The 26,610-nt window shown below is 42.0% G+C and overlaps 1 long non-coding RNA gene across 1 annotated transcript; it reads right to left on the reverse strand.

Moving 5' to 3' along the window:
* LOC133470243 (uncharacterized) lies at positions 1 to 25,196 on the reverse strand. The gene is made up of 5 exons (XR_009785925.1): positions 24,683 to 25,196; positions 21,647 to 21,754; positions 17,353 to 17,401; positions 2,039 to 2,107; positions 1 to 1,469 (listed from the first exon to the last, which is right to left on the reverse strand). It is a non-coding gene; the product is annotated as an uncharacterized LOC133470243 (long non-coding RNA).
* Positions 25,197 to 26,610: the final 1,414 nt, after the last annotated feature.

Consider the following 26,610-nt stretch of genomic DNA (forward strand, 5'->3'; position numbering starts at 1 on the left):
GAGGTTTTACAAGAGTTTGTCGCACATTAGAAGGTATTTATTTCTCTTAAATATTTCTTTTTTTCCTTATCGTTTTATCACAAGTGTCCATTGCTGTGTTGACGACATTTCCTAAACAACATAGATGGATTCTGTCGCTAGATTAAGATGGTTGGAGTTCCCCACTCGCATTATGTCAAGTTAACCAGTTTTTGACAAAAGCACGACTTCAAAAAAAGATACTTAAGGGCAATTTCAAGTGCTTTAATTGAAGTTTTGAATGGTTTTATCACTGCTTTTGATCTTCAAACTCAGATAAGCTACATAGCTTTAGCACCCCAGGTTACACCTGAATGTTTCACAACTTTTTAGGGAATATCATTTCGGAAACAAACAATGGGTAATAATACCTAAAACCTTTGCAATCCAAAGGAATATATTATGTTAGCATAGTCTGATGCAAAGTAGGTGAAACAGAGAGGTTTTGTAGGGCTTGTCACATATTTGAAGGTATTTTTCTCGAGTAGTTCTTTCCTCCATAAGTTGGAGTGTCGTATCGGTCACGCCATCCGTAGAATCCACCCTAAAAACCTCGATTTTACACATGCAAGATGCGTTATCTGTTTGAGCTCCTAGCTGCCCGTGCAGACGTGGTTATAAATGCAGTCAGCACGGCAGTTATCGTAGGACGACGGCGACGGTTGCAAACAGCAAAGTGCTTCTGGTGCGTTAACAGTCTGCAGGCTATTGGCAGAACAACGTCTCTCGCCCGAAGGAGAGCAAACAGCCAGACAGGCAGAAGAACAATCGGGATTCATCAGGCGGCAGCCTCTCGAGCCCCTGGATCGTGACGGAGTTAAATGAATTGGTCTATCAGCGCGACACCTGAGAGTCACTCTCCGGGAGTGTGTCAAGATAAACTCTTAAGGATCCTGCGGCGGGGCGCACTGCAGCAAGGTCATCGTCACCGTTGCATCAAAAGGCGCCGCTGCCAGGCGAGCTTTTTTGTTCTCCCGTGTGAACTTCTATTTGCCAGAGGAAACAATTAAGACTCGTCTGTCAGCAATGCGCTAATGCGCCATTCTGTGCAGGAAGCCTCTGCGCCGCGCTCATTTGTGCCGCTGTCATTATAGCCAATGTCTTTTGGCAAATGTTGCTGCCATATTGCAAGGAGGTTTTTTTTGTTGTTGTTGTTGTCGACGAGATTACATCTTCAAGTTCTGATGCCTTTGAGGCTCTTAAATCTTTTCCCCGTCTTGAAAAGGTGAAAGTGTCCAGGTCTGGCACCGAGCAATCACCCAGTCGCCCCCTCGTTGCTGTGACGGTTATCAGATGTGACAGTTCGGGCCCAATAAAGTGGAGGTCTTTAACAAGAGTTCTCGTCGTTGGGTTTGTACAGAAGGTGAGGGCGAGATTCCATCTGCCCATCTTCAGGCAATTTCTGGCCTCACCTCACTGCCTCTTGTCAAAGTTGAAGGTCGAACTCAAAGCTAGAAACATTTGGAACGCAGGAGACAAATATGAGAAGAGATGTCTTTAGGCTGCAAGTGCAAAAAGTGCTTTGCTCGTTATTTGCTATCCGGACATTTGGGAATATCCCGCTGGGCTCCTGCAGGTCCATCGGAGAGTGTGGCGGCGAGATAAACGCGAGGCGGCTAATACATTAACAATGTACGCTCTATTGTGCTCTTAAAGACAATACGGACACTTTGACTGCCTGCCTATCGCTTTCATTTCACAAACATCTGCTGGCAAAAAGGGGATCCTTAAGCTCACAAGGGCTTTCCTTCAAATTTAATTACTGTGACAGAATGCAGACGTGAGTTATGGCTGATGGCGCTTTGTTTTTTGGTTTTTTTTAAATTCTTCTTCTTCCAACGTCACATTTATTTCAATGGATGCGCTAACACAACCCGAGCTGCGTCGTCAAGTCCTTCATGTGGCGATCACGACGCAACACAAGAGGACCCATTCAAACTGCTTACTGGCATAACAGAGAGACGTTATCAGGAGAATGGCTGCAAGATTTCAACACATGAACCAAGAATAGGATACTCACTGGGGCACAGACCAAGGCCAAAGTCAAACAACAAGGCCAAATAATGGAGCATTCCTCTATTCGGGCGATCTAGGAGACAGAAAAACAGTACTGGAGAACAGCCAACACAGACCTTCACCGAGGCCAACACTGTTAACAAAAGCAGGAAAAAGGGATTTTGCTCATCTGTTTTAGGATGATGTACGAGATGTGTCAGAGAAATTGTAGGACTTGTGTCACAAAAGATAATCTACACTACAAACTACAGGGGAGCCTCGGTTTTTGTGTTTAAGCCGTTCAAAAGGTCTGACTAAATCCAAATCGTGTGAAGACAAAAGCATATAGCCTACAGGAAATAATGTAAATCTATTTAATATGTTCCGCACACCCAAAAAAAGTTTAACAAAAAATACATTTTATAGAGAATAACTGTAGTTTAACATACAGAAAACAATATGGAATTAATATAAATGACTGATGAAATGACTTTCTTGAAGACTTGCTGGCATACGAAAGACGGCGAGGAGTACAGAGAGAGGATGACAGGTTATTGTTTGGAAGTGGAATCCCCCATTTTCATACTTTGCTACGAGTTCCTTGATGAATTCGTTTTGTTTTTTTTTTTGTCTTCATTATCCCAGCATACAAAAATGTCTGCTACACCTTCCTAGACTCCTGGGAAGGATTCCACCGCAGCTTCTTTGTCACGGCCATCTTGATGTCGTTAGCATCTTCACAACGGGTCACCTTGATGACCGAACCCTACCTTGAAACCCTAAACCAGCCTTCAAGCCCTAATTTGAAACATTAACCCATGTTTGCAACCATAAACCAGACTTGAAACTGTAACTTGACCCCCTAACTCTCGATAAGTATGTAAATCTTTATCTGGAGTCACACCAAAATTTCACTGGTTCTTCCTCATGACGACGTTTTTGCGAACCAACACTATCACTACTTTGCACATGCAGATAGTCCAAAAATGTAGAAAACGTGCTAGCCATGCTCCAGGCTTCCTCACTGACCTTATTAACACAAGTCTCATGTTTCCAGTAAAAGGTGTTAAATTAATCAGATCATCTATATTTGTAATTCTAATTGTATTCGAAGACTTTTGACTGAAATGTTGGTATTCATGATGAATACACTTCCGACCATGAATGGATTGTTCAAAATGTTACCGTTTGGATGGAACACCGCTATATATATAAAAAAAAAAAAGACTTTTTGAGAGGTGTCAGAGAGGCAGCTTGTACGTGTGGAGACCTCACACTTTCCAAGACGGATCTCAAAACAAGATTGGAGTCTGGAAGAAGAAGAAGAAGAAGAAGAAGAAGAAGGTCTAAAATCTCCTCATAAACGAGTTTGAGTGCATTCAAATCTTGTTTATCTTGTCCCACTTTTGCAAAGAAGTTGCGCTACTTCATTAAGTGTTTCCCTTCATTTTTGTGCTATTCCAGGAAGTTTATTTGTTTGTTTTAAAATAGCGGGAGGAGAAAAAAACCACCAGAGGAAAACTATTACCAGTGCCAGGGAACATTTAAAATATCTATGATCCATCCTGACAACAACGTAAATCTCTCACGGGCTTTGATAAACATTCCGAGGCTATTTCTGAGGAATTGGGATCTTCCCGATCGTCTTCCAGCTTGCCGGACACGAAACTTCTGGAACGCTGCCCGAAGACGTTAACGCTTCATATTCTAATAACAGCCTTGGATATTATGCAATCATTATGGTGGCTATTTGGAAACCCTAACCCTTGTTTAAGGCCTCAAAAAGTAAGATTGAAACTCTGCTTTGAAACAATAACTTTAGTTTGAAACCCAAATCCTGATTACGAATCATCTTGCACGTCACAAGGAAAGAATGCTCTTTGTTCATGATTATCAGTCATTGTGTTGATTCAAATTTGATGTATCAAAATTACTAGTGGTATCGGTACTTGATATTTACTTTTGAGGAGTCCTCAAGAGTCAATACTCAAACTGGGACCAGTCAGAAAAATGTGGTATAGAACATTGCTAATAAAAACATACAGTAATGGCATAAATAGAATTAAACCAATTTTGCCACGCTTTTTCCTTCAATGCTCATTCTGGTGTGTGCGTCTTGGCCACCTGAGGATCGTCGAAGACAGACATACTGATATACATCACTGTAATGTGAACTAACGTCTCAGTACGGCAGTAATATTAGCGCTTCTTCGAAAAACTCGGAAGTCGGGTCACAGTACCTACAATAGGTCAACTTGTGGTTTAATAACAACGAGAAGTCATTTTACAGATTTTGGAGTCTGACGTGTTATTGCAACAGGTCATAAATTATGAAAACTATGTGAGTCAGTGCGTGGGTTCCGTAATGCCAACAATTACCAGCAAAGTAGATAAATTCATTATTTCAGTTACTGGGGGGGGGGGGAAATGATAATGATGAGAGGGCCTTGAGCTAACTGCATTGTATGCCGATGAGACTCCTCAATGCAATAATATAACGTTAACAACTCAATTGGATGCAAACAGTTATTATTATGATTATGCGTCATTATTGTTTGCTCACTAGTGAACTTATTGCGTTTCAGACAATGGCTATGTAGTGTTAATTCAAATTAAGAGGGAGAGCTATTGTTACACGATGGCGGTGCTGAGCCTCGGCTTGCAAGCTCTTCATTTATTATTGCCAATTATTTTTGTAAATAATAAAGTTATTTTAGCATTTCTGTTTGTTTGGATTTGGATGGGGCTTGCTCATTTTAATTTCTAACGTCATCTTCATACCCTACTTTAAAACCTTAACTTGCAACCCTAATTTCAAACAGCGCTGACTTTAAACCCTACTATAAAACCATAACCTGAATTTGAAACCGCAAATCTTGGGTTGAAACACTCACCCAGGCTTCAAAATCAAATGTGAACCCAAACCCTCATTTGAAACGATAAAATAAGATTTAACCCCTAATTTCAAATTCCAACTTTACATCCTTACCATGGCTTAAAACCCTAATTTGAAACCCTAACTTGATAGGCCAACCCTTGTTTGAAACCTTAACCTAGACTTCAAAGCCAAATCTAAAACCCTAACCCTTGTTTGAAACCATAAACCAGGCTTGACACCCCACTTTGATATCCTCACCCTAAATTGAAACCCTATCCCAGGCTTCAAACCCTTACCTAAAAACCTAACCCTGGTTTGAAACCAGAATTTGAAACCCTAATCCACACTCGAAGTACCAATTTTGACCTTGTTTGAAAGTCTAAAAAGGCTTAAAACACTAATTTGAACCAACAACCAAAGATTACAAAAACAAATCTGTCAATAAATGCTAATGTTTTGGTTTGTTTTTTTTTTTACCGGTCGTCGTCCTTATCATCAATCACGTTCCCATCTGCCAGCAGACTATTTACGACCTATGATATGATTAGTACACGACTACAGCGTCATTAGATTTAATCATCCATCTATCGCGCTTAACGACACCACGGAAGCAATCTCCTTCAATATTACCAGCCATCATTAGAACGTCTTCTTCAAATCCGAACAAATGAGTCGCCGCGTTTCCTCGTCTTCCGCCAGACTGGACGTCGGCGCGCTCGCCAGACCGTGTCACGCCGCAGAATGCGCTAAGGCCACTTGAGCCATGCAGCCAGCCATGCTGGATGAAGCGTCCCAAGAAGGAAGGAAGCGTGCGTTTGGACGTCTGTTTGATACCCACAACAACATTCAGGACATTGGTGAGCCTTTTCCAAAGACAACATAGTTTAGGAGGACTCCTACGTTGGGTATGTGGACAGAAGTTCTGGGACATCAGATTGATTGAACCTGAACTAGAAAACCCTGGCTCGAACCCAGAACTTGAAACCTAACTCTGGCTTGAACCTGTTCTAAAAGCCCTCATTATAACACAACATTTGGTTTGAAGCCCTGCTTTGAAACCCTAGCTTTTGCTTGAAAACCTAACGCTGGGTAGAAACCCTAAACCAGGCCCTATAACTGTCCTAATTTGACACACTAACCATTGTGTGAAACTCTGTCTTGAAACCCCAATTTGAAACCCGACTTCAAAACTCTAACCCTGTCTGGAATTGTAAATCCTAAACTCTGATAGAAATGCTCTTTTAAAACCCCACACCTTATTTGAAACCATTACCCATTATCTTGAAACCCTAATTTGAAACACCACCTTGAAACTCTAACCCTTGTTTGGAGGAATAACCCAGGCTGGAAACACTCATTTAAACCCCTAACTACAGAAGCAAACCCTGGTTTGAAACCCTAGCCTTTGCTTGAACCCTAACCCTGTCTGGAAACCCAAATTGAAGCCCTAACTTGAAACCCAAACCCACACTTGAAAACTTGAGCAAGGCTTTAACAGTTGCTTGAAACCCTAACCCTGGCTTGAAACCCCGAATGAAACCCTAACTTGAAACTCTAACTCAGACTTGAAAACTTAGCCCAGGCTTGCAACCCTGATTTGAAACCTTAAACCTTGTTTGAAACCCTAACCATTTCTTGAAATTGTATTGTGAAACCAAAACATTTGCTTGAAACAGTCATTTGAAACCTTAAATCAAAACCCTAGTTTGAAATCTTAACCTAAAGTTGAAACCCTAACCCTTGTGTGACACCCTAATCCTGGTTTCAAACCCTACTTTGAAGCACCAACTTGAATTCCAGTGTGCACTTTCCATGGGGAGTCACCTCTCCAGTGACTTTGGTATGGAAATGAAGGCGAGCGGTGTCCCGGAGGCTCCTGGTGGTGGACCAAGGTTAATCCTCTCCAATTAGCTGTGAACGCTCTTTGATTCCAGGGCGGCGTCCCCGCACCCTCATTAACACCACGGCTGCCGGGCCTCCGCTCCGAAGCAATGTTCCATACAGCAACGAGACTCGGCATACGAATGGTTCTCAAACTGGGGACCTTGGACTTCCGGGGGTCCGCAAGCCATAACTTGGGCGTCGGCAAAATAAGTTACAATAAGTTATCGCCACGCCTTCGTAGACTCCTGGAAGGATTCCACCGCAACTCCGTTGTCACGGAACATCTTGACGTCGTACGCATCTTCAAAACGGGTCACCTTGATGACCAAACTAATTTGAAACTATTAAACCTTGTTTAAAACCTTAAACCAGGCTTGAAACCCTCATTTCAACCCCTAATTTGAAGCTCTAACCCACTCTAAAGTTACACCACTGTAAGGGGTCCCTGGACCCAAAAGGTTTGAGAGCTTGACAGATCTCGATCCAGATCTCGAGGGTTCTTTGGAGGATGTTGTACATTAGCGGGCGTCAGGGGAGCGCCTTCTTCTTCTCAAAGGCGGCAGAGGTGGGTGCAGTGTGGCTCTGCACACCTGCGGTGAGGACATATACGTGCGTTCACATGTACGCAGTCTTGATTTGAACATCAAAAAGTCCCCAAGAATCCCGCAGCTCTGTCAAGGTGACACGGCAGACCGAACAGAGATAAAAGCACTTCCTGTTCCTCGCTGTCTGTGGTGTGCACTCTGACGCACCACAAGAGGAAGGGAAAAAAAGAAGGCTTGAGACCCTAATCATTGCTTCAAACTCAGATTTGAAACCCTTACACAGGCTTGAAATTCTAACTTGAAACAGTAACAGTAGCTTGAAACCCAAACCCAGGTTTTAAACCCTAACTTGAAACCTTAACCCTGTCATAAAAACCCCAACTGAAACCCTACTTTTGGCTTTAGAAACCCAAACCTGGGCTTGAACCACCATTTTCATCCGGAACCTGAAACCCTATACTGTCTCGATAGCCGCCTCTGAAACCCTCGTTCAAAACCCTAACCCAGGCTTGAAACTCCGATTTGAAACCCTTAACTTGAAAACCTAACCTTGTCTAAAAATCCTTAATTAAATTCCTAACCCTGGCTTTAAAACCTAATGTAAAACCCTGAATTTGAAATCATTTTTTGAAACCCTAACCCTGACTTGAAACCCTAATCTTTACTTGAACCCAAAACTTGAAAACTTCATCTCTGCTTGTAAAACCCTAATTTGAAACCCAAGTTTATCATTTGTTTGAAAACAAAAACCTGAACTTCAAACCATAACTTTAAGCTCTTGAAACGCTCATTTGAAACCCTAACAGTTAGAAACACACACTAGCGCCATCTACAGGACTCGAGTGGCTTGGCAAGACAACAACAGGGGACGTTATTCATTATTCAATAATGTCAGGGTGACGAAATGCCGCCAGGTTGAAGTCTTGAAATAAAGAAAGACCAAGAAGAAGAAGACAAATTTGCGTTCTTCTTCCCGACGCTCCATAAAAGCGGCGAGCGCAACTCCGTATTCCTGACGGCGCCTAATAGACCATAACTCTGCACAATTAGGCGAGCGGCGCCCTTCTGATGAGTGCATTCTTATGGACGTTATCACAGGGACTTTATGGCGTTATTAGAACAATATAAGGGTGCTGAGCCTCATCCGTTTTGTGCAAAAGGTCATAAAAGCGAGCCGGAGGGAAGTCAAGTAATGGACTGCCGCCGCTGATGATGTACAGGCGGACGGCGCTATCGCCGTATTAGAACATCACAACGCGTACGTTAGGGTACTTATTTCACGTACAAATGCACTGTGGCACACGACCAGCATGAACTTTGTCATACAAACTTTAACACAGGCTTGTAACCCTACTTTGAAACACTAACCTTTGCTTGAAACCCTAACCTTTAATTGGAACCCTAATTTGAAATGCAAAACCTGGTTTAAAACCCTAATATTTGATTGAAACCGGAACCCAGGCATAAAACCCTAATTTGGTAACCTAGTTAGAAACCCCAACCACATCTAGAAACCCTAACCCTGTCTTGAAACCCTTAATCTTTGCTTGAAACTCTCACCAGACTTGAAATCCCAATTTGGAATGCTAAATTTAAATCGTAACTGTGTCTGGAAACCCTACTTTGAAACGGAACCGTGTCTTGAAACACTACATTGAATTCCCAACCTCTGCTTGAAACCCTGACCCAGGTTTAAGAATGTAATCTTTGCTTGAAACCCCAATTCGAAACACTACCTCGAAATGGTAACCCTATCAGGAAACACACATTTGAAACCCTAACTCTTTGTATAATGTGTGTACAATGATCAATGACATTTATTTCTAATTTACATCTAATTTCTCTCATGGGTTGAATAAAGTCAAACATCTATTTGCCACATTGGAAAAATGTTTGCAACATTTACAGCATCCCAATTTTTTTTTTAATGCATTCCTGTGAACATTCGCCCGTTATTTTACCGCTAACTCCATTCTGCCCCCGATCATTTTATACCCTTTAGCTCAGCGGAAAAAAAAACAAAAAACATGGAAACGCAAAGCTGTGCAGATGGAAGACATATAACGGGGCGAGGGAAATATTTGATTGCGCCTGGCTCTCCGCCAAACGTCGTTTTGTGTGTTTGTTTTGTCACCGAAGAGGACGCGGATGAGTTTCACAAGGCTTTAACGTTATATAGCGGCTGTTACCAAAACAAAAATAAACAAATAAATAAAAATGGTTTACCCTCATCTGTCAAGGTTACCGCGCAGGTCTGGTTTACCTATAAAGCCGCTTTAGTTAAGATCAAGGTTTAAGAAGTGGATCCCTGCGACAGGGGTAGTAAATTCCCCGTTATTGTTCGACATTGTTTGGAAAGTTAATAAAAAAGTCAAGCAGAAGTTCTCATTTGTCAAAGACCAACTTGGTATTGCAAATCCGTAATAGATGATATATACCCGGTGACAGCAGAAGAAGTTGAAATTTAAAAGACAGGGAGAAAAGAATGAGAGGTCGTGGTTAAGAGAAGAAAAAAAAATCATTTTTTCATTTAATGCGCGTGAGAGAATATATATATAAATATATATATAAAATGAAATGCTCTCCAACTACATAGCTGAAGGTACAATTAACCTGTCTATCCACATGCAGCCATTCATACAATAGAGGAATAGCAACATTTTCTACGAGACAGGCCCAGGTTTTACACTGAGAAAGTACATTTGCGAGCAAATTGAAACAATTATCTTTATTTCATTATGTATACGTTTTCTTTTGAACGTAGTACTGGGAAACACTGATATTCTATTGTACCTATCCAAGCATCTCCAAATCCCGTGTTCGTTTTGGAGCGAACAGCAACAAAAATGCTAAACGGCTAAAACGGCTAATCGTATCGCCTCCAGGACAGAAGTACCTGGAGGCGATACGATTAGCCGTCTTCACATTGCGGCTGAGCGGCGCGTGTCTTGGAGCGCCTTGCAAGAGGCATCGTCGTCGGACCGATGCGTGTCCAAAAGGTGGCACGTTGGTGTCAAGGTTACCTGTTTTCAATATCTATGAGAGGCCTGGTCCATTTAAGGAATATTGGGATTTTAGTGGCGGGGTCCATTTGCGTTGCTCATTTGGCGTGATTTAGTGGAGGGCCGTGTGTGCTCTGGCATCTATTCATCTGTGTTTAACATCTCCAGGGCCACGGGTTCACCTGCTCGCCCGCGTTTCCCACCGGAGCTTATTAACCGCCGCCGCAACTGGTAGCACTCCTTGTTAATTACATAAATGGATACGTACACGCCGAAATATAGCACATCCCCAGTTTTATCCCATAAATCAGCCTGCATACATCTGCAAGCGAGGGGGTGGGGGTTTGGCTGCCGATTACGATCGCATCGCTCTCGCCGCCTTCTTCAATCTTCACGTTTTTCCGAAGAGTGGACTTTTGTGAGCCGGCCACCGTAAATACTCAAATGCAAATGTCAGGCCAGGCTATAAACAGATACATCAAATAGATCATCTCATTAGGCGAGTAAATAAAGTGTGAAATGAAATGTGGCTTTGTACTTTCACCTCCAGGAGGGGTTAAAAAGTCCTTATCGCTAATTAGCTCCTTTTAACGCGTTTGTTTACTTACTGCCTTTACCGCCCGGCACAATCGCCTTTAAAAATGATTTCCTTCATATAATTACGTTGAAACCTAGACGGAGAGAGATAGCTCACATCAGAATGGCGGCTTTGCACGCAACAGGCTTTTTATTGTCATTTACACAGCTAGCTAACATTAGCAGACTTGTGAGCTATGTCCGTTACCGTCACAGTTTCGCTATATATTTCAACCAAATAAGTAAATTTACAATAAACATCAATATAAACTCTCTGGGTAGGTACATTTTATATATATATATATATACGTGGTCATTTAGGCAATAAAGCCAATATCTTTTTTAAATGACTTCAATACAATTAAATGTTAATGGACGAGCTGGAGCCAACATCAAAATGGTGGCTTCAAACACAAAAGGCTATGTGTGTTCTTGTCATTTAACCCAAACAGGTCAATTTACTAAAACAAGTTATATAAAACTTTGAGACGAACGTTTTAGGATTTCATTTTATTTATAGTACGGTATTTTATTCTATTTTAAGATGATTGTTTAGGCAGCTAGCAACTAGCTGACTACCGCTATTGTCAGGTTCTCTATTTACTCAATCCAAATAAGTCAATTTACAATAAATATATCTGTAAAATGTCTCAGTTGATACAATTTTCAACCATTTAAATAAGGGAACACATCCATCCATCCATTTTTTTATACCGCTTATCTTCATATCTTTCATTTTTCATTTCAAATGCTATGGCCTGTTAGCCACAGAGGGCCTAATTTAAATACAGATAAACCTCAAAGCGTAAACTTATTGTACTGTTATTCACTAAAAAAGTTAGCTAACTAAAAAGTGAGCTCCTGGGCTAAGATAATGTCCAGTATAAGTCCAGTTGCCTTCTTCGACATCGGAATGTATCGTACATTTTCCCACTTAAGTCAAGCGACGCAAACATTGCAGTGTTTAATTATTTATTTACTTGTTTATTTATTTATTTATTGCCGTAAAAGTGCAGAAAACATACGTTTGTTAATGCGTCTCTTAATCTTAATAATGCCATAAACTCTGTTGCGCGTCGCTCGCGAGGGACTCAGCAGAACGCTAAGTGATCAATAGCGAGACGGTTATTAATATTTTCTTTCATGTCGGAGACAGGAGACGTCCCTCTTTCCCCCGCCCCGCCACCAAAACAACAGGATTATGAAAATGACGAAAAGGCTTTGATGCTTAATAATATATGTTGCTGAGACGTAAAAATAGAAGTCGCAGGAGATGCCAACCGGCAAAAGTCACACTTGCTTTCGAGGTAGGAGACTAAAAATACTTCTTTTCATACCAACAACAATATGTGTTTATGTGTGTGCTTTTCAAGAGAAGGCAGCTTGAGTAAAGGAAGATTACAGGATATTTTCTTTAGTATTCCCACTAATGTCGGGGAAATGCTAAACAAAAATAAATAAACAAATAAATGCTTCCCACTTCTTCCAAATCAACAGCATTAATTGGCCCACTGCTGGGCCCTGTGTAGCTTTCCCCGCAGCATTATTTTTTTTTTTCTGCTAACCTTGAAGGGAAAAATCAATTATTTCCCTTCAGCCCCGAGGTGCTCCGACACCTCCCTTGCCGCAATCAGCAGCTGCATCACAATAGATTACCAAAATATACACGTGTATATTTTGTTTTTTTAGTTTCGCAAAAACTATACGTATCTTTTAAGTTTATTTAAAAAGAAAACATAAATTCCTGATTGGGCTAATGAACGAGCGGCTCCGAGCCATCTTTTTTTGTTCCTCAGCAGGACGTCCACTTGGCCGTCCATCCAAGCCTGCCATCTTTCCCTCTGTCCACTTTCTTGCATTGACTAATTACCGATGCATGGGAAACAACGTGAGGTTTTACCTTAATTTAGCTAGTTAGTCTCAGTAACTGGCTGAAAGAGGAGCAAAGAAATGGACTACGGTCCCGACAGTAATCTCGTACACCATTAGAATTTCCAATCTCTGAACCATTTTTTGTGTTTTTTGTTTTTTTTATAAGGTTAATTTCTGCAAGGATAAATTTAATTCTGTGATAACGGACACGACATTTTATACTTTTTAATTAGATTTCTTTGCTATGTTGTTTTACTTCTGTTATGATGGAAGGTTGTGACCTTATCTATTTTTTTGTGACAGACTGTGGACAGTTACAACATTTTACTCGCTTGTTTAGTTTTAGTTCTATAATGATGAAAAGTTATGATATTTTCTTGTTACTTTATCCTCTGCAAGGGTGGAGGTGGATTGTTATGGCATTTTGTCATTTCTTAGTTTGATTTACTTCTGTGATGTAAAGAGTTACGGCATTTTTTTCATTTTGTATTTTGCCTTTGTAATGGTAGAGGGTGGTCAAATATTTTTTTTTTTATCGTTTTACCGATGATAGTGAACAGTCATGACATTTTTAAAATGTTTTAGTTTTGCTTCTGCGATGGTATATAGTTTGGCTGTTATTTAGTTTTACTTCTGTATTGGTGTGCAGTCGCAACATTGTCTTGCTATTTTGTTTTACTTCGGCGATGATGGACAGTTATGACATTTTCCCAATTTTCCATAGTGAGGATAAGCGGAACGGAAGATGAATGACTGAATGAATGAATTTCTGTGATGATGGACAGTAACATGTTTTATTTTTTTTTAGGATGGTGGACAGTTATGACATTTTCTCATTTTTTATTATAGTGGAAGGTTACAAATGTTCTTTTTTTTGTTGTTTTTCAGTTGGTTTTAATATGTGATGAGTCTGTTCCGGATGTAATGTGCCTTGAGATAGCTTCAGGCATTACATAAATAAAATTGCTGAACCTTTTCCCCAAAATGCCTTCTTCTTGATTTGTTTTGGCAGTCAGCAAGCGTTCAAAAGCAAGCTACCGACACCTACAGGACTTACGTAGAACTGCAATAACGTCACAGTTGTTTTATTTATGTCAACCGAACTTCTAATTAATGTTTTCACAGATATAAGCCTTATTTCCTCTGTATTCCTCCTATGCACATAAAAGATTAAATATTACCAGCTTGGAAAAAATGTCAATTGGCACACGATTTTTGGGTGTCTTCTATAACAGGCATTATCAAAACAAGGTTACAGGAAATGACGAACATGAATAATTCCATCTCTGAATTGAATGGATTCTTCTTTGTTTTGTCCCGGAGAAAAAAAAAAAAAAAAAAAAAGGAAAAAAAAAAGAGGAAGAAGTATTTTGTGCCGGATGCGGCAAAGAGTCAAAGCAACGGGGCAAGGACACAAATGCGTACATAACACAAACACATCTCCTTGAAGGAGGTCATAATAAAAGGAGTCAAGGGCTGACATAAAGAAACAGCAGTTGCGACCAAGGATCCAACCCACAGATTTCAATTTGGAAGGAATTAACCTGCCGTTGATGGTGGAGTCAGCTTCAAGGCGAGACCGATGCTTTTGAATATCTGAATGTTAATGGCAGAGAGTCCACCCAGGGAGGCAGGAGATGATGACCTGAAGGTGGGGCGAATGTCTCCTTGGGGAAAGTTTCATTCCCGTGTAATATATTGGGGGTGAAACATAAAAAAAAACTTGGGTTTTCTACAAAAAGTGGCTCTCACGTTGTAGGATTTGTGCAAAACGTAACCGTGATGAGTAGAAAAGGGACATTTCAATTGTTCTCGTAGAAAGAATGTATCCAAAAAGTGAGTCGGATTTTGTACAAAAAGTAGCTGTACTTAGTAGAAAATGCAGAAATGTTGCTTGTTCTCACTCAGTAGGATTTTGCACAAAAAAAGTAACTGTAATTAGTAGTAAACAGACATGGTAGTAGGATTTTGTACAAAAGTTGAGTGTTGTACAAAAAGTAGCTGTGATTAGCAAAATAGGTAGAAATGTTGCATATTCTCACTAAGTAGGATTTTGTACTTTTAAACGTACACATTTTCTTTGCTGTTGCTCAGTAGGCTTTTATAATAAATAAAGCAGCTGTAATTAGTAGAAAATGTACACATTTTGTTTGTTTTGTGGGATTTTGTACAAAAGGTGGCTGTAATTGGAGAAAACATAAATTTTGTTTGTTCTCAGTATGATTTTGGAAAAGAAAAATTCATTATTAACTGTAATTAGTAGAAAATGAACTTTTAGTTTTTTACGCTTAGTGGAATTTTGTACTAAAAGTAGATGTAGCCAATAGAAAAAAGAATATTGTTCTCAATTAGTAGTTGGTAAAAATAAATAAATAAATATTAAGAAGAAAATGTAAAAAAATGTTGATTTTTTTTTTTTTGCTTGCTAGAATTACAAAAAAACAACAGTAACAGTATTTTACTGTAGTATTTTGTACAAAACGTAGCAAACAATTTTGAAAAAAGTCATTTTTTAAATTGTTCTCACTTAGCGATATTTTTATTAATGTAAAAAAAAACAACAACTATAAAGTAGAACATTTCACTCTACTTTTTATCAGTCCACTGCGATCCACTTCTAATTGACCTGAACGGCCTACGAGCTCAAGGTTGTGGCGCCACCTGTTGCTTTGGCATGACCTTGACAGCCTGCCTGAGTGTTTTCCAAATGACTAACAGAAAACAAAATGAAGAAGAGACATAGTATAATATATGTATCCACTCTGGGGTTTTGCTGCCTCATTATGGAGTGTGTATTCCTCATGTCAGTCTGATGGACTCAAATCAAATGAAAACATCTCATTTATTGTCTCAAACGTAGTGCGGCGAGATCGATGGCTTTCATATGAAGGTGACTCCTACGGCTTCTTCCCGACTCCCCCTTCTAAATGTCAGCCGGAAAGTAAGCGCCTCAAATCCTTATCTGATAGAGGCTTCTCGAGCTTTGCGGGCCAATATATAGAGGAAATGTGTGCGTGCGTGCGTGCGTGCGTGCGGTCGTCGTCGACGTCTTCTTGTTAGGCCCGCCAGTCAGTTTTTGGGAGGCTTGGCATTTTGCAGTTAACACCTGAAGGAAGCTAATTAGTAAAAGACTGGAGTATTTAATCACGTTGCGCCAGTTTGCCGTGGCCGCCTGTACTTCATTTATTAAAACGATTATGACTTCAAATAAAGCCATCATTCACTGTCATGGCTCGGGCATTTTGTGCACGGCGAAGGTCTAATCTTTTCATGGGCCTCGTGTGTGTGTGTGTGTGTGTGTGTGTGTGTGTGCGCAACTGTTTTAAATTAGCGTTGTTTAAATATTCAAGGCCAAACTTGTACCGCCGTCCAACATTGTGCGCACTTCAAAACGTTTCTCGCCGAGGTGGAAAGTACATTTCCTCTAGTGACATCCATTTACAGGTGCCTATAATCATTCACCGCCACATACGTTTATATTCGTCTACTGGAATCCGACCATATAGAAACATCAAGTACGTTATTCAACGTGAAGGTATGGAAGAGAGTCTCGCCCAGCTTGTCTGTGAAATTCAAGCTTCGACATAACTGCAGTTACAAACAGATCCCTGTAGATGGCGCGGTTGCATCGCTTTGGGTTGGAGATCAGCACAGCTTTTGAGCAAAAGACAAAGATTGTCATTTCCTCAGTGCTTTCCCATGAAGGGTTTTCATAAAATATTTACAGAAATGTGAGGGGTGCACTCACTTTTGTGATACTGTGTACACTGTATGTAACAATTGCTGTGATGATGAAGTATCAGTAAACCAGTGGCGTTAGCGTTAGCATTGCTAGCGCTCATAAATGACACACACACCGCTCACTATGGAGCTCCATATAATAGGATCCACTGGGTGCAAACTGCTGTGAACGACCAATGAAAACTTTGCTCCGGGGGAAAAAGGTAGACTGAGGGTCCCGTGATTGTGTTTGCCCGAGGCCCTGAAATGATTAAATGATGACCCTGCTTCACCTCAGCTTTCCTACGCTTATTATCAAGCGCAACACTTTCACTTTTGATACAGGTTTTCTAACTCGTAATTAACTGTGTGCAAACTCATTCACAGTCATCGCAGCTTTGTTGGCGCCTGACTTCTACATACGAGCCGCGTAACGATGTCCTTTGCGATTCCAAACAGATCGAAGTCGATATTGTATATATGTTCCACGCCGCGCCTGTTAATTACTTCCAGCAGAATGCCGGTGTGATTACGTTTGATTAGTCAAAGAGGAAGCTGGTTTATTCCCCCACCGGGCCACCGACCAGATGTTGAATAATAACACTCGGCGTCCAAAGTGCGAGCAACACCTGCAACCCCGGCGCCGCTCATGTTGCGCTGCGTAAACTGGGTGTTTTAATCCTGCATGAAGGAGTTCGTCTGAAGCACAAAATCACTATTCCACGTGAAGCATAAAGCGCATCGGCATCTTAAGAGCAAACGGCCGAGTTGATGGTTGTTCAAGGCTCCCTTGATTAAGTATGGGTGGCGGCGGCGGAGATGCGTCCTGATGAAACATTCATAAACAATCGAATACGCTTACCATAATTTAGACACACGTATGTGCTGACAAAAGCCATGTCAAGCAGTTCCTAGAGAGAAAAAAAAGACAAAACGTAATCAATACAAATGCCCAACTGCTTTAGTGGTGACACGTGCCCAGCCCGGCCGCGCCTTGGCGGGCATGACGGATGTTTCGTCCCAGTGAGCCCCCTCGTTAAAATTCAAATGACGAGCAGCTTTCAGCTATCCAAGACGGAAACCACCAGCGAGACCCATCGAGCGCAAGTCCAAGACAAAGCAGAATTTCCAAAGTATGGCTTTCAACTTGATGAAAAAAGAAACCGCTGTGGATTGTGTTATGACTCACGGAACTGTGAAAGAAAAGTGATAGTCGTAGAATCGCACACAAAAAGCTCAAAAGGGTTCATTGTCAGAGCAACAACTTAACCTACTTGGCACAGCATATTACAGTTTAATGGACAACCGCTAACTTCGTCAAACCACAGATTTGCGTCCATAGACTTTTGTTTACAAAGCTTCTGGTATGCTCACTAGTGCCTCAGGAGGGACAATATGGTATTGCAAGCTCAACAAACCCAATTTACTGTAGATGCTTCACGAGCTTACAATCTGTCCAAAAGGCATCTTGCTACGAAAGTCATAAAGTTCCAAATTATACCAGCGTTTTGGGTCAAGGTTTGCCTCTCAATATCTGCTCAAAATCTCAGAACGATGCGAAAAAGGCATCTTGCTGGAAGTCCGAAGGCACTTAAGTCATCAAAAGTCTGGATTGTACGAACATTTTTGTTGAAAAATAAAATTCTAAAATCGTACAAAACATCCCAACCACTAGCAAGACTCATCAGCCCCAAAGTCAAAAATAAACATTATCGCCGAATAACAGCATTCGGTTGTACAATCGCGTACCAAAAGCTTTCAAAAGTTGAATAAAAAGGACACAATGCCTTCAGTTCAACTCCATATGATTCTAAGAGTTGGCAATTTCTTCTTGTTCCTGCTTTAATCAGGCGGAAATTGATGGTGATTAGCGGCGTCGGCGGGAGGCCCTTGGCGGCGCGCTGCCTATTCTTTGATGTTGTTGTTGCGGATGTTGCGCCGCCCCGTCATTTGAATATCACAGAGCGGGAGCGCCGACTCGGCCACTGGCGGCGCCTTTGTTTGCCGTGATTAAAGCAGGTGTCGCGCAGGGTTGTGTGCCTTAATGACAGTTTGCATTTAAATAGCTGTCACTCGCCTGTCAAGGGGGAGGGGCACCGGCGGGGGCGGAAGGGGGGGAAATGTTTGTTTTCCGGGCCCTCCGACGTACTTGAAACGCATCTCTTTTACATAAGCTTAACCCAGCTTTGCAAATGAGCGAGCCAAAGTTTTCAAACCTGTACAGACGGAGACAGAGACGCCAAACTTTGAAGCTAACCCAGTTGGGAGAGAAGACTTAACAGTAACCGAAAAGGTACGTGGACAGCGAACCCTTACATATTCATTCATTCAAGTATCGCCCTAGTAACACTGTATGTGCACTGTATTTTAACTTTTTTTTTTTTTTTTTGAACCGAATCTACAAATGACCTGGCGAGTCTGTTCATTTCCAAGATAAAATGTGGCCGGGAAGTATAAAAGTTTGCCTACCCGTCCGTGCATTAAGTCAACATGCCAGCTACAGTGTGTTTTCTGTCATATATCACGGTGTGTGCGTTCATTTTGGAGCAGCCCCAAAAACACATTATTTTCACGTCGCATTTGTGGCGTTGGGTGTATAAGTAATGTTTGTTGAAGTTTTGCAGAAAAAAAGTGCCAAAAAAAGTGAGCGAGGCCAAGGCAGACAAGCTGCCAGCTGAAAAATGACATTTTCTCCACACACGGAATGTTTCTAGCTTGTTCATTAATTTATTGATACAAGACAGCTGTGCACATACACTAGCGCCAAGAAATCTAACGTTGAGGAAAAAAAAGAAAAAGTACAGTGAATTCATGGTGTCAACTTTTTTGCTACCAAAGAAGAATGCAATCAGCTACTTCCAAAATCTTCTCTCCTGACTTTACTTAAAAGACATAAACATGATAACACGGCCTTTTAAAATATGTATCCAGTCCAAATCTCACTGGGCTCGTTCGTGCCTAGCCGCCAGGTTGCTCATTACGCTCACCTATCGATCGCTTCATCCTGCGAAAAGGGAGATTAGCGTCACCCGCGATCAATAATCATCTCCCTAATTGGGTATTAGCGGCCAAAAAGTGGACTCGCTTGTCACGCAAACAAAGTAAGCACAGGAGAGAAAAAAAAAATACAAGGCAGATGCCTTGGATTATATTTTGTTTTGGGTTTTTTTGCACACGAGAAGGCTAGTTGGCTAGCTACTGGCTAGTTAGTTAGTTAGGCTTAAATGTAGTCAGTTATGCGTTGAACGTAGTTAGTTAGCTAGTTTATTAGTTAAACTTACAAGTAGTTAGTTAGTTAGTTAGTTAGTTGTACTTAATGTAGTTAGTTAGTTAAGCTTACACGTAGTTAGTTAGTTGTACTTAATGCATTTAGTTAGTTAGTTGGTTGGTTAAGCTTACAAGTAGTTAGTTAGTTAGTTAGTTAGTTAGTTAGTAAGTTCGTTAGATAGTTATGCATAAATGTAGTTAGTTAGTTAGTTGGGCTTACAAGTAGGTAGTTAGTTAGTTAGTCAGTTAGTTAGTTGGTTAGTTGGTTAGTTAGTTCTACTTAAATGTAGTTAGTTAGTTAGTTAGTTAGTTAGTTAGTTAGTTAGTTAGTTAGTTAGTTTCCCACAAAGTTTCATTGAAGTTGGTTTTCATTTTTGGGTAAACCGAATGTGCGATCAAAACAATACATCTTGCTTGGCGGAGGTCATAAAAAGAATGGTAAGACGGAAAGAAATTCACAAGCTGTAATACAGAAGCGTCCAGTTTGCACAACGTGTCGAAATACCAAAAATGTTTGTTGGACTTCATTTGAAAGTGGTGTTGACTCAAAAGTGATTTCGGGAGGCAACAACTCGCTCATCGTCAGTCTGTAGTGCGAAGAGAGCCCAAAGTGACAGATGAGCGTTTTCGCACTTCCTCCACTTTGTGTCAACTGTGTGATCAGAATATAAGAATCGCACATAAGCGACTAACTCCCACCCTCCTCTGCCAAGACATGTCATCTCCACATAGTTCTCTTTAGATGCTTGCTTTCTTGTGTTGCACTTTCTTTCCGGCGCCCGGGAAGCCAGATCTATTCCCCCTCAGTTCATCCACATCCCAACGGGTCGCCGGTAAACACTGCGCATCGGGCCCCGAGGCCAATTAGCCCTTAGCTGAGCTCCCCGTAATCACCAAAAGGAGCTTAAATCCCGCGGCTGCCATTCGGGCTTTCAGCGAGTCTAAAAGGAGGCTCGTTGTTTGGAAAGAATGGCGGAAGCGTGCGCAATGCTGATGCTCAAATAACAAGCGAGAGAGTCAGACCCTCGTCGGTCGGCCGCCCTCAAAGCCGCCACGCTTGATACAACCACCGGCTGAGCTTCCATCAACAACACCCTCCGCGTTGTTTGTTTAAATTGGAACAATAGTCGTGGATGGCTCATCAAGTTTAATCGACATGAAGGTTAACGCTGGGCATCGCGGCCGTTAATTAAAACCGCAGCGTATCCGAGCAACGGCGTTTTCGTCAGGAAGGGATGGGGGCGCATCACGAGGGCTTCCCGCTGGCCGCCAATGACCTCGCCGGCTCGGACGCACGCTCTCTACCCAGGATGCTTTGCGGCCCGGCGAACCACATGAGGATTGTAGCGCGAGGTGTGTTGCGTGAGCTGCAACATTCAATTCATTGTCTCGGCAGAAAAGGATGAGGAATAAAAGTGCATTGCGCCTGATGAACTCCGCCAAGGACAAACCAGTCTAATTTGAAAATGATGGTTAACTGAAAAATATCAGTCGGCCCTGCATCCGAAAAAGTTTGTACTTTCTTCTTAGCATATCCAACAAGAGGAAACAGAAGTTCCTTGGGGGAGGCCCAAAGTAACACAAGAAAATTACGTAATATTTTCACCATAAAAAATGTACGTACAAGAAAAAGCATTTACCACTATGTGCAACTTCGGGGCAAAACTGCAACGTCTCCAACATTCATGAATTATTCACTGGAAAAACGTGCAAATAATAATAATAATATTTGGTTAGTTGGCGCCTTTATCGCCCCAAAAATCTTCTTAGCATATAAACAACAGAAAACTTCCTTGGAGGAGGCTCAGAGCAACAAAAGATGACAATGAAACATTTTTTGGCCAACAAAAAACTTCGTCAAAGAAAACCGTAGCTATTGTTTAACGCACCTACGGGTTTGATGGACATCGTGGCGACTGTCGGAGAAGAAGACGACGGACAAACGGAAAGATGGTCCAGCTTGTCGTCCCTGGAAATTATGAAATTGGAAATGTGACCTGTGGAAAGAAGAGCCATTCTCGTGAAATTATTGCATTTGTCTTCTAACCGTATTTTCGACTTGGTTGGACGATTGCAACAAAATTACGACTATCGTCTTTTAATAAAGGAAATCTGTTTTTGGGGAGATTTTTTTGGTAAAATTAAAACAGTTTTTCATAATGAGAATGAATTTTGCGACTTTTATCTGAAAATGAGAACTTTGTTCTCGCAATATTACAGGTTCTTTCTCTGGGAAATGTGTGTGTGTGTGTGTGTTTGAAATTGCAAATTTCTCATACTGTAGCTTTACAGATTTCTTTTCTTGTAAAATGAGGACTTTTTTCTGATACTAACTATGACTATTATTTTTAGTGATGACTTTTTAATTTTGTGACTTTTTCCTGATTGTTACGACTTTTTTGTTGCAATATTACTGCGTCTAAACTTGCGAATTTACTACACTCTCAAAATTGCAGGAGCTTTTTATCTTGTAATAAGCACTAGTTTGTTTTTACCCTCCTAGCTATGATTTCCAAAAAAATCCCCCCAAAAGTGTTGGTGATGATAACTTTGTGAAACTTTTTACCCTCATAGATAGGACTTTGAAAAACTTTTTTCTCGTAATTGTGACTTTACACACACATAGCGTTACAGCTTTTCCTTGTGGAATTCTGACGTTTTTCTTATGACGACTGAATTTGTGTTCCAAATCTCTGACTTTATCCACACAAAATATAAACGTCATTGTATTTTTACAGTTGTCACAATAGCAACGAAATATGTTCGTGTGCCAGTTTGTCACATTGTGCTGCTGTGTGATAGACTGGCAGCGCATGGCAGAGCGTGGTAGAGCGTGGCAGAGCGTGCTAGCTCGCCGTCCTCGGGGACTCGCCAGCTGCTGTCGCGCTCGCATTTCTTCGCGGCGCGGTGAGTAAGAAAGACAGAAACGTGGAGCTTGTGGCGTCTCGTTAGGCTCGTGGTATCGGCGGAGGTTTATGGTCCCACGTCAACTCCCGAAATGGGCAAACGCACTCAGCCTTTGAAGCCCTAATTTGAAGTCCTAATCCTTACCTAACCTTGCCATGAAACCGATAACCATCCGTTGACAACCTAATTGCCTCTTGAAACACAAATTGGAAGCCCTAACTTAAAATCATTGCTTTAAACCCTAAAAATAACTTTTAGCCCTAATTTGAAACTGTAACCCTTTTTCCCCTTGATCCTTCTAATCAAACATAGCATTTGTTTTCCTTCCAGCGGGGGCTTTAATAATCCTTCAAGTCAAAGTCAAGCTGCCGAACGGCGAATATCGGCGCTCGCGTCGAGACAAGCCGGACTCGGCGAGACCCTCCAGAGCCCGGATCCATTTCAGGTTCCGCGAGACGGGCCTGCTGCACCGCTTGGCTGCTTTAGCGCGGCGGCTAACTGGCACTTGTTCAATGCGCACTCCTCTCGTCAGGATTTAGAGCGTTGTCAGGTGTTTCCTGGCGGACCAAATTACCCCCCACCCCCATATTGATGTCTGCGGCGTAATTCCGCAGCGTACTCTTCATTTTCTAAGCGCGCAGCTGCCGTAAAGATTCATGAGGAACTCAAACAGGCTTAATATCCATCCTGTGTCATGCGAGCAGCAACACGGGGGGAGAGGCGGTGAGGTGGGGGGGGGCGGGGCCTGCGGGGTTTTTTGGAGTGAATCATGGCGCCCCAGTGGCGCGGAAGTACCCCGTGTATGCTAATGTTTGTTGTGGTGCTCCGCATTATTCTAATGCATGGACGCGGCGCCTTCGGGTTTAGACACCGCCGCTAGCTAGCTAGACCGCAGAGACGCGGTCAGTCGGCGTGCGTAATAGCGCCCTCGCGCCCTGTTGGGCTTGGAAAAAGGTGACTTGTGATGTCAGGTTGACGACACCGCGTGGACCATGCCCTGGTGAAATGAATGGAAATGACATGAATTTGTGCCTGGCCGCCATAAAATACCACCAACAAAATTATAACCGGCTGTTTAATGTGAAAAATAGCACTCAGTAATAACATCTTCAAATAGAATGGCCACCAGAGGGCAGCATAATATACAGTACAATGCATATATGCACTAAGAAGACTGTCACAACTGCTCAGTAAGCTGCAGTAATAGGTGTCACTTTTCACAGAGGATTTTTGTCTTTCCCCCTCATCCCAAAATTTCGTGCAGCCCTCCAACCTTTTCACTGAGAAATCTAAAATCTGTCCCAAAAAAAATCCCCCAAAATGTTTAAGGGATTCTTCAAAAAGAATATTTCGAGACATGAACGTCGACTTTTTGCATTTCAATTAACAAAAGAAACATTTGTGGAAGACAAAAATTCACAAAAGTAAAAAAAAATCCTAATAATGTTTCCACCTTAAACGATTTTTCTAATGACGACTTAGTTCAAAGGTGAGAGGTGCTTGTTGCCTGGTCAAATTTACTTCTAATAGGCAGTTTGATCCATCGGCCACTAGTTAAAGGCACTAACTGCTAATTGCTAGCGCCTAGATTGATCGCGTCTCAAAGAGGCTGAACGACCACAGACGGACGAGGACGCCGCGGCCCATCAGTCGCGTCACCAAAGTACAACGCGGTCAGGTGTAATTAACGCTAACGTGCGTGTTTAATGGATCAATAACGACGGGCAGATGGGACGGCCGTGAATAGAGTTCTTGAGGGGGGGGGGGGGGGGGGGGTGGGGGGGGACGCGAGAGCACTTCGGCGGGCAATTAATACGTCAAACGATGCAAGGGGAAAAGCCGATAACATAAATGTAAGAACAGCTCGGAGGGCTGTTACTTAGGATTATCATCATTGATTGGCTCCCTATGCCAGTGTGTGACTTTCATGTTAATAACGCAATTGATTCTCCACACAGAGCAGATTTTGATAGAAAAAAAAGAGATGTTAAGTCCCGGCTGGTTCTTCGTCTACTTACAAGCGCATCGATCTCGTTCGAAACAGAGCGTGGACGTCGAGGATGGACGCCGTCTTTGTGCATCAGTGTGACGGACTAAACAGCAACAAGAGGGAACGCCGAGTCCGGGTCAATATGGCCGTCAGCCAGGACAAGCTCGTTGCCTCGGCGGGTATTCCAGGTCATTTACATAACACGAGTGAAGCTTGGAAAAAAAAAAAAAAAGAGTTGTGCTCATCCCAGACCTCCACCGAGGAATAACGGCTAAGTATTGTGGTTTCAAACTGTGTTTTGTTCTTCTGTTTGTGAGCTGACTACTTGGTACACAGAGGACGACTGGACTGGACTGTTACCATTTTGGACTCTCCAATAGGTTGGGTGGTTCAATTAAACGTCTTTAGAAATCATGTAGTTTGTTCAATTATCCCGGTTGATACGGCGCAAGATTTAAGATCTGGTGAACCATTTTTGACTCCCAGACAGGGTGAATGGTTCCATTGGGTTTCAAAAAGGATGATGTAAGATGACCAGCCCATCTTTTATTCACGGACAAGGCGAATGGTTTGATTGGGCCTCAAACGTCAAAAAGTGACCAAATTGTGGGGCATTGGCTCATCTGTCTACATTTCGTTGATGAGTTACTTTCTGTCCACTGTTCGTTAGCGAGCTACTTCCTGGTTTGCGTAGGATGGCGTAAGGCGACTGGACTGTACCATTTTTGATTCTCATTTTTTTTAACTTGAGGCGGGAGGAACGTTGCCTTTGGGCCATAAATATAATGCATATAAAGGTGTTAAATACGTCATAACAGGGCCACGTAATTGCACTCAGGCGACGTTGACAGGCTCCCTCAATATTTTCCTCTCATCGCTGATACAGTATGCATATTAATACACACATCAAATTGGGCTTTGAAAAAAAAAGCTGGGAAACTGAAAATCTACACGAAGGTGTCGTGCAGATAGAAGACAGCGCGAGGAAGTAAACCCAAGTTAATGGCTGCAAAAAACAAAAAACAAAAACAAAAAGAAGGCAATGTGCTGCCCTCATCGCTTTCAATTAATTCCTCCTCACTGTTTCCTCTCAAAATTCCTCTGGTGGCCTCGCACAGACGGCAAGTCCAACACTTGCAAAACGCTTATTATTATTACGCTTGAGTCCACATGCTGAAAGCTGACCTCGCGTGTGCGCGAGCGCGTGCGTGCGTGTGTCGCTCGCTCTGACCTTTCGGGGGGCATTTTGCCACGCAACCACCTTTCTCCTCCTGCAGGCAAAGTCGAGCAAATTTGAAATTGTTGCATATTGCGTGCCAAGGTCTGAAGCCATGTGCTCTACGCGCAGACACGAAACTTCGCATCGCGTATACGGCGGCAGCAGACGCCCGCGCGGTACAGACGCTTGCGAGACCATTTTCGGCCAATCAGAAGCCGGACGAAAGCAACTTGTGGAAAAGACAATAACGGTGACGGTATCGAAGACATGGCGAATCATACTATTGGACTGATAATGAAGTGGATTCCCACCTAAGGTGGCGCTATAACGCCTAACTGTAAGGCAATTTTAGCCAATCACAAACCGGGAGAAAGTCCCTTTCTGGAAAAGACTAAATAGCAAAAATGATTCAAATGAGCAAATGTCAGCAAACATTAACATTGCATGCACATTCACCCAAAATGGCTACGTCAACTTGAAATATTTGACTTCCTGTTTAATTTCGGGCATGGGTACTTGAAACTTTGTCAAGCTTCCGGTTACAAATGACACTTCCAGCCAATTTCGAAACTGGTGCCGGGGGCATGTTTTTATTTTTTTTTCCAGGGGGTGCTACTGCATGAGTTGGGGGGCGGGAGCGGCACTGAAAAAAACAAAAAACTGTCCTTAATTCGATCATGTACAGTCGGCCACCGCAGGCACCCACAGATTGTGTGTATTTTATTTATTTTATTTTT

This window comes from Phyllopteryx taeniolatus, chromosome 20 (genome assembly GCF_024500385.1).
Source record: "Phyllopteryx taeniolatus isolate TA_2022b chromosome 20, UOR_Ptae_1.2, whole genome shotgun sequence".
NCBI lineage: Eukaryota > Metazoa > Chordata > Actinopteri > Syngnathiformes > Syngnathidae > Phyllopteryx > Phyllopteryx taeniolatus.